The following is an 8,671-nucleotide window of genomic DNA, read 5'->3' as shown; positions in this document are numbered from 1 at the left end:
CAGTTGGAGATTAATGGCCTTACGCACTACCAAAAAACATTTTCCAATTGCAATTCAAAAAATGCAATTTATTGCATAAAGTGTCCTTGTAATAAATATTACATAGGCCAGACAACACAGCATGTAAAGAAACGTATATTGCAACACAAATCAAGAATTAAATGTAAAGTTCAGGGGGCCCCATTGGTGCAGCATTTTCAGAACCATCTGCATTCAGAAAATGACTTAAAATGGTCAGTAATGTGTTTAGTCGGTAATTTCGAAAAAACTGAGTTACAAACAAAACTTAACAGATTAGAGGCCAGACTAATAGCGAAATATCATACCACAACGCTAGGCCTTAATGATAAAGATGAGATCTGGGCTCTTATACAATAATGGAGCGTAAAAAGGGTTCACATGTTCTTCAGACGATGTTGCTTGCAATAGTCGGTTCGTACTTATCTACACTAATGTATTGTGGATAGCTAGAATGTAAGGAGTGGCGGTAATATACTGGGATATAAGGTAACTTCTCTACATTTTTTTGCACTTTATTTTCAATCTTGTTTAAGCAGGTATTTAATGAGTAAAAGAAAAGAAGAGCATATAACGCTAGTTTAGGGCATTTAATATTATTCAATTATCCCCACTCTGAATTGAATCCATTAGGACCTGATTAGGACTTTCCATGATGGCGGCAATAACATATATGTGCATTTTGGTGAATTTGGGTATTTATTCGTTTCCGTATGTATAAACTTACTGTTCTCCGTTTCAGTTGAATAGTAGTCCTTTTACTAGGTCTATGGTTGGCAATGTCGTTGTCTACCATCAACATAGAGAGAGTGGTCCTTTTATTATGTTTACGGCAATATTTGCCGGGTTTAAATAGACTTCCGCATCACGTGACATCGGACGCGATCCGTGTAGACTGGAGGGAGAAGGAACGTTAGAAGTGGGTCCTGTGTATAAACTTCGAGGTAAGGAGACGTACGATTCGGCAAAAGTGTAAATATACCTACCGTTACACCAAGGCTAAAGAGAATTGATACTTAGATTTGGTTTTTTTATTGGTTCTATTGACAGAGTTGAGAGCGAGGCGACCTCAAGCAGTGCTAAAACAGTGTATATGCACAAACATATGCAGAATACTTGAACCGTATAACGAGTGGTTTTGGAAGGGTCGAATAATTATACACAAGGTATGTACCACATATCCTTTTCAATAATAGGCAGGTTCTATTATCTAATTTCCCCTAATGGGTGTAACCTACGGTGTCAATTACTTTGGGTTTTCTCGTTTTAAATAACGATACAATCGATGCACTTTGAGATTATACTGACTTTAAGATAAAGGGTAACGGATGTGGGAGTCAGTGACTTGGAAATAGATATATTGATTATAGGTGGAGTGATTTTCCATTGAGATAATTTTTGGTTTTGATTGCTTTTAGCCCGCCAAAATAATTTATAGAAAAAAGAAAGAAAGAAAAGACGATTATTTGTTCCGACCATACCCTAATTGGACAATAGGTAATATGCAGTTTTCAATATAAGGTATTTTAAGTTTATTCAACATATCACATATTAATACACCTAATTGCTTTACATTCACTGTCGGTGATATATTAGATTGGGTTGTAAGGTTGTTATACACTCTGGGTGTTTTATTTGAAGTTCTACGTTTTGTTGTATGAGCCGCCACTTCAGTTTTGAACTGTTGTAATATAACTGTAATATAGTGTCTTTTAATATTATTCCTGTGTTTCTGTGTATATAATCTAAATAGAGATAAGATGGATATTAATAGGGACAATTAATTTGTTCTTACAGGTTGTAAATTATTGGTTCGGATGCCCTAGTCCTGATGAGGCCAAAAGAGTTATTTGGCTGAAACGCGTCGACATTTATTTTGAAGACACTCACTGGATTATGATTTATGTTTTGACTTATTTGTGAAAGAGCACTCAAAATAATTAGGAGATTGTAAACGACAAAATCTCGTAATGCGTCTTTAGTAGTGATCTTCTATATATAGGAATGCTGTTTCAAAAAAAGCCCATAAGCATCCTGGTACATTAAAAAGGGCGTTTGATGATATGTATATGTTCAGTGATTGTGCTATATGTAAGTATTGTAAATATTGTATTTGTTTGTATATATATGTCTAAAAACAAAAGAATTTCAAAAAAAGTGTGGTAGAAAATAAATATCCTCACACTTATAAAAAGTAATTGATACATTTTTGGTTTTCATTGGAATCGCCGTTGACTTGGTCACAAAATTTAATAATACAGGTTTTGTTGGAGAAATAAATATTACTCCAGGGGAGAGATAATTCATCTATCTCTTCGCCTAAACTTATGTGAGAGTATCAGTCCCGAGGCATTATCTTTTTCTATATATCATACTAATGTCCTAGAAACGTGGGACGAAGTAAAACAGTTGCAGGATGAAGCAGGAGATGAGGAAATGAGAGATTGGATCAAGGCAGGTTGTGCCCCAAGAGAGACAGATCATGTTTGGATCTATAGAGATGGAAGACCAGTTATGCCAAATTCCATGCTATCAACAATGGCAAGGATGTATCATGGCCAGGGACATCTGGGGAGGGACGCAATGATTAGGTCCTTTAAGCAAACCTGGTACAATGCAAAGTTCAGGCTAATTGCAGAGAGCATCTGTCAAAGATGTTTGATTTGTCAACAGTTCAATACTGGAAAGAAGACAGTGGTGAGCCTAGGAACAATAGGCAGAGAAGGAGGTCCTTTTACCAGAATGCAAATAGATTTCATTGAAATGCCCCAAGTGAATAAATTGAGGTATGTTCTAGTGGTAGTCTGTTTGTTCTCAAGATGGGTGGAGGCCTATCCGACTAGGAGGAATGATGGAATAACAGTTGCAAAGTTACTGTTAAGAGAGTTGATCCCTAGGTACGGGTTCCCAGTGACAATTGAGTCAGACAGAGGTGGACACTTCTACAATGAACTCATGGGTTTAATTTGTGAAGCATTGAGCATACAGCAGAAGCTACATTGTGCATACATTCCAGAGGCTTCTGCTGTTGTTGAACAGATGAACGGCACCATAAAAAACCGAATTGGTAAGATGTGTTTAGCCACTGGAATGAAATGGCCTGATGTCTTGCCTCTAGTGCTAATGACTATTAGGTCTACTCTAGAAAGAACCACAGGGTTGAGTCCGCATGAAATATTGATGGGACGTGCGATGAGACATGCTTTCGTGCCTATCAACAAGTTGATGACAATAACTGATGACATGAATTTGGATTACTGTAAAGGCCTGGCTGACGCAGTTCATTCTGTGTTTCACCAGGTTGGAGAAGACGCTACCACACTTGAAAAGAAGCAAGCCCATGATCTGAGTCCAGGAGACTGGGTGAGGATAAAGGTGCACAGAAGAAGAAATTGCTTGGTTCCAAGGTGGGGAAGGCCAAGACAAGTTATTCTGACTACGACAACTGCAGTAAAGTGTGCTGGTGTAAAAAACTGGGTTCATGCAAGTCATACTCTGAGAGTTCCGAATCCAAAGGATGGGACTGGTAAAGAGTATTTTGAGGAATCAGATTCCAGTGATGATGCAGAGACTGAACCAGTGAGAAGAAAAAAGAATCCTGAAAGGGGAGAAGGAGAAAGAGAGTCAGAGTCAGGTGATTCTTTTTTCTTTCCAAGAGAGGCTTCAAGAGAAACATTGAGAGACTCAGGGGAGAGATCGGATTCTGTAAGAGTGCCTGAAGTTCCAACAAGCAGTGGAGAGGAAAGAGGAGGAAAGAGCAATTCCACAGAGACTACACCTGAATCAGATGAAGAGGTTGAAGATCCACCTGAGATTACTTCTGAAGAAGCAGGGTCAGTAGGAGATAGAGAGGGACAGATTGCGGAAGACCCCCGAGGAGGTGTAGGGAACATTCCTGATAAGCTAGGTGAAGGGACAAGTAGACAGCAAGAAGATTGCGTGTCGGAGACCCGAGGAGGGACAGTAGCAGGGAAATCTCAATTGGTGGGGAAGAAGTCTGTGGAGCAAAAGAGAATTGTTGAAGAACAAGAGGCAAATGAAATCAAAGGGTCGAGTTCTGAGAAAGAGAACTTGGATCGGAGAAAGAAATAATAAAGAAGTGAGACCAAAAAGGAGTGTAAGAGGAGATCTTTGGCCTAACAAGATAAAGAGGCTGAGGTACAGACTGACACGAGCAAGTGCAAAAGTTCATCGAAAGCTGAACAGGTGAACGAGGTGTCCAGTCAGAATCAAGCGAAAGGTGAAAAACAAAAGGTCTCAAAGGAACCAGAGGAAATCAAGAGAATCAGAAAACCTAACCAGAAGTATAGGTCACCGGAATGGACGTATGTGGCACTGTCTGAAGGTGAAGAGGCAGAAAGTCAAGGAAATCCAGAGGGGACCGTACGAGAAGTGGTTGAGGAGGAGAAAACTGTTGGAATCCTGAAAGTTATCTTGACTGACATTGGAGAAGAGTCAGATGCTCAGGATGTTGAAGATCTGATACAATTTGATGTTGCTGAAGAAGAAGTAAAAAGTGATGAAAATCCAAATTGAGTGAACGAAAGGAGTCACTTGGAGAAAAAGTGAAAAGAAGAAAATCAAAATTAGCTGTTTGGAATAATCTAGTGTTCTAGTGTTTCAGTAGTGGAGTAGTAGAGGCTAAGTCAAAAGACACTGCCAAAGTAGTAAAATGGCTAACACAGAAAATAATAAGAGTAGATGTGCCTTCTTGAAAAAATGGTGTAGAATGTGCTGCTGCTGTACGGGATTATTAATGCTGTTATGGGGTATACTTGCTTTACTGGTTACCTTTAGGGTTACAATAGACACTTTTGGAATACATACTGAGAATATGACTAATATAGAGAAGAATTCACAGAAAGTAGTGGCAACTAGAAGTAGTAACATTTACATACATAAAGATAGGTCGATTCATGATTTTTCTAGCAATGTTTTTTCGAAGTTGTTGTACGAATATGTAAAGACAATGGAAGTTAGGGATTGCTACGTCTGTATGCAATGACCTGCATCCGTTTCAGAGGGTGTTACTCATCATCATTTACCAGCTACGTATGGGATTTCATGTAGTGTGCTAAGTAGTGTTTTTTATTTGTTAGGAAAAATAGATTATGAGATGTCTAACAAAGATAATATTTTTGGGCAATTACCTATGAATAAGAAGCTGAATCCAGCTAAAGAAGCTAACATTTTTGGTGAGATTTTTATTGAGACAGAAGAACTAACATTAGATTACATTTTTAGAAACAATTTAACTTGCAGTTTGAAAAAGAAGAAAAGGCTTTTCTGGATATGGTAGAGAAAAGGAGAGTGAGCATGCATGGAAAGGCAGGGAAATATGAAATGAGTGAGACAATATGGGATATTGAAATGGGAAAGGAGTTGAGGAATGGAGCCAGTCCAACTTTGGCTTTAGATGCACCACAGAAGGGTAAACTATGCATTACCAGAAGAAAATCCCAATATGATAAGTATTTTGTTGGGACTAGTGAGTGTCATGATACATACTTTATTGCAACAGGATGGGGTTTCAGAGGTGGAGAGGATCCAGTTTTCCCGGGAGTGTATTATATTTGTGGGAATAAGGCTTATTACAGGTTGCCTGACCATTGGTATGGCACGTGTTATGTTGGCCTGGTCTTTCCAAAGATTTTTCATATAGATAAGATAGAAGATGTGGAACACATTAATTTACTAACACGCTTTAAGAGAGAAACTTGGTCAGAAATTGTAGGTGATATCTTTGGAGCTTTAATTCCAGCAGTGGGAATTTCATTAAATGCATATGGAATTCGGAAACTGTCAACAGTGGTGGATCGCTTATCGACAAGCACCGCTGGAGGGTTTCTTTTGGTAAATACGGAGATGATTACCGTACGTGCCATGTCTATGCAAAATCGACTTGCCCTTGATATTCTATTGGCCAAGGAGGGTGGAGTCTGTGGAATGCTGAAAGTTCAACATTGTTGCACTTACATTCCTGACGAAAGCAGAGATCTAAAGGTCTATATAAAAAATATTACTGATTTGCATGAGGAATTAGTACCACTGGAAGCTGAAAATATCTGGACTAAAATGGCTAATAAGCTACTTGCTGTTAAGAGTTTTATTGCTAAGATAGGTAGTACCATTATTGGTAAAATATTATTTCCTTTGACATGTGTAATTGTTGGTTTATTGATGCTTAGATTAGGGTGTTTGTGTTGTAAAAACAGAGGGGGGAAAAGAGAATAATTGAAAGAAATTCTGCAAGGAAACAAAAGAGGTCTAAGAGAGACCCACAAGAAATAGAATTAGAAGAATTGAGGGAGAGTGTTTACTTGGAGTCGAAGAGGGATGATGAAAGAGAGTCTGGTGTTTAATGTTTTGTCATAAAAGACATTTCAATTTCTCCTAAAAATGGGGACTAAATTTTTTTTTTTTTGGGTTGGTTTTTGTGGTGATATATATCACCAAAGGGGGGATTGCTGGAGCAGAGTTTTCTATTGAAAATGTATTGAGATGTAAACTCCAGTTTATGTTTATATGTCATAATTAAAATTACTGATAATTAATTATTAATTACTAATTTTGTTAAAGTTTTCTTATTAATCAACATTACTAATGAGAGAGTTACACGTGGGAATGCATTTATGTTGCTTTATTAATACGTGAACTAAATTGGTGAGCAAATGAATTAAATAAGTGTCGCAAAAGTGCTATTTGTTTCGTGTTTGCGCTTTTAGATAACGTGCTTTAATGCTTTTATATGTTGCAGACGGCTAGATAATTACATACACATAAGGGTATTAGTGGGAATTAACACTGTTTAATCATTACGATGAATTAACGTTGTTTTGTATTTCTTTTAATTAAGATGGTCTGTTTTGGCCTAATCCAAGATGGCCGATATTTACAGCCTGCACTAGAGTGATTGGAATATGACGAGAGGCCTTGCTGAACATGGTCAGAAACCACCTGACTTCGGCCTCTGACTGTATTAAAAGTTTCCGTGAGGACAGCAGCTCCAGGCATGCTGCCAGTTGCCCTTGGAGAAGAATAAAGCCACAATGAACTCTGATAAACTTGTGGTGGCTTCACTATGGTTCCGAGGAAGAGCATTCATGGATGTTTCATTTTTTAGTTTAAGCTTCCTTCTTCCGTGTTTTTATTTTTGTGATTTTTGTGAGCGGAGGTTTTTCTAAATGTTGCGAGCCAACATCCTTTCCTGCTCGCTCTGCTCAGCGGCTCAACGGACGTTTAGAGTTTGTTTGTTACTTTTATTTCGTTAGTTTCCCTATAAATGTTGTTAGACTAGAGAGGGTCTAAGGCCACTTCTTCTTGAACCTATGCTCGAGAGGATCGACGCTGATTGAGAGGACGGCGACTCGGGAGACTTTACTGAGAGACCTGTCCTGACCCAAACGACACTTAGCTAGAATAGGTAACTATGAGAATAATGATTTCGCTATTGATTGATTTTCCTTTGAACTAATTTAGATAAAAGATAACCTTTGTTTGAAATCCAGTGTCGGGTGGTTATTTCTTTGTCATTTATTGAGTTTCAAATGTATTTCCTATGTTTAAAATCATGACTCAGGACAATTTCTTTAGGTTGCATTGACCTCGTTTAGATGCAGATTGTTTAGGTTTCTCCTATATATTCAGTGTGGATAGAGTAATAGAATGAATGTTAGTATGATGGGCCCTAGCGTATGATGAGTGTATGTGCGCATGACTGTGGATTTACTCTGTCCGTGGAAGTAGGGAGAATTTATATGCTCCGATCTGCAGCAGTACGAGAGCCACAGGTGCGCTGGTGGCTGCCAAAGAACTCAATTGCCCACAATGCCACATCAATCCTCGAAATTCTGGCAAACTGACCCAGCTAAAGCCAAAACCTCTGCTGAATCTCAGCTCTTTGCCAAAAGTTTATGTGCTCGCAATACATTTTTTACAAAAACAGCCCCTGATTTTTAAGAACAATAAGGTCCGAAAAACAGAGCAGGATAAGGGAGTAACTGGAAGCAGCAGGTTACCGGCAAAGGCCAGCTAATATTGCAGATATTTATTAGCTTAGCAAGTCAGAGAGAAGATTTTAATGAGCTTCAATCCGTCGGATATTGTGCTGCTTTACGGACCACACCGTCCTCCTTCAGCTGCCTTCCCCTCCTCACCTGCAGCCAAAGCTCATTCGATGATCCACCCCAGAGTTGCACTTTAATGCCCTGAAGCCGCAGCTTAGCCGAAATCGCCTTTGCTCGGCTTCTTTCTCCCACCACTTCCCTCCGTCACTCCGTCACTCCGTCACTGTTCGCCGGGGAAGGTTGGAGCCACTACCGGCAAGGCAGGCACTGTTCGTTGCCACTCGAGCACACAAAAAGTCACGCTGGAGCAGGTTTAGAACCCCTCTCGCTGTCTAATGATTCTTTCCTCCTCAGGTTACTCAGCGCCGTGGAGCCAAAAGCAAAAGCTAAAAGCTAAAAGCCACAAGAGCCCTGCAACCAGTTCCCGTTGAACTATTTAAAACATTACTATGTATTAAAATAGTTCTAAAATGAATCACTTCTTAAAGTGTAAACATAATGGAAGAATATTTTAGAAGTTCACTTATTTAACCATAATAACTGCACATTTTCCCTAAGCGTGAATCTTGGATGCCTTTAAAATGTTA

General features: G+C 38.9%; 1 long non-coding RNA gene across 1 annotated transcript; it reads left to right on the top strand.

Annotated features, from left to right (window-relative positions):
• The first annotated feature begins 680 nt into the window (after nt 1–680).
• On the top strand, nt 681–1,953 carry LOC146861619 (uncharacterized). Its single transcript, XR_014979290.1, has 3 exons — nt 681–1,184; nt 1,437–1,515; nt 1,816–1,953. It is a non-coding gene; the product is annotated as an uncharacterized LOC146861619 (long non-coding RNA).
• The last annotated feature ends 6,718 nt before the right edge of the window (nt 1,954–8,671 follow it).

This window comes from Triturus cristatus, chromosome 3_1 (assembly GCF_964204655.1).
Source record: "Triturus cristatus chromosome 3_1, aTriCri1.1, whole genome shotgun sequence".
In the NCBI taxonomy this organism is placed as follows: Eukaryota; Metazoa; Chordata; class Amphibia; order Caudata; family Salamandridae; genus Triturus; species Triturus cristatus.
The sequence above is the reverse complement of the archived record's forward strand: the minus strand, read 5'-3'. Positions and strand labels throughout refer to the sequence as shown.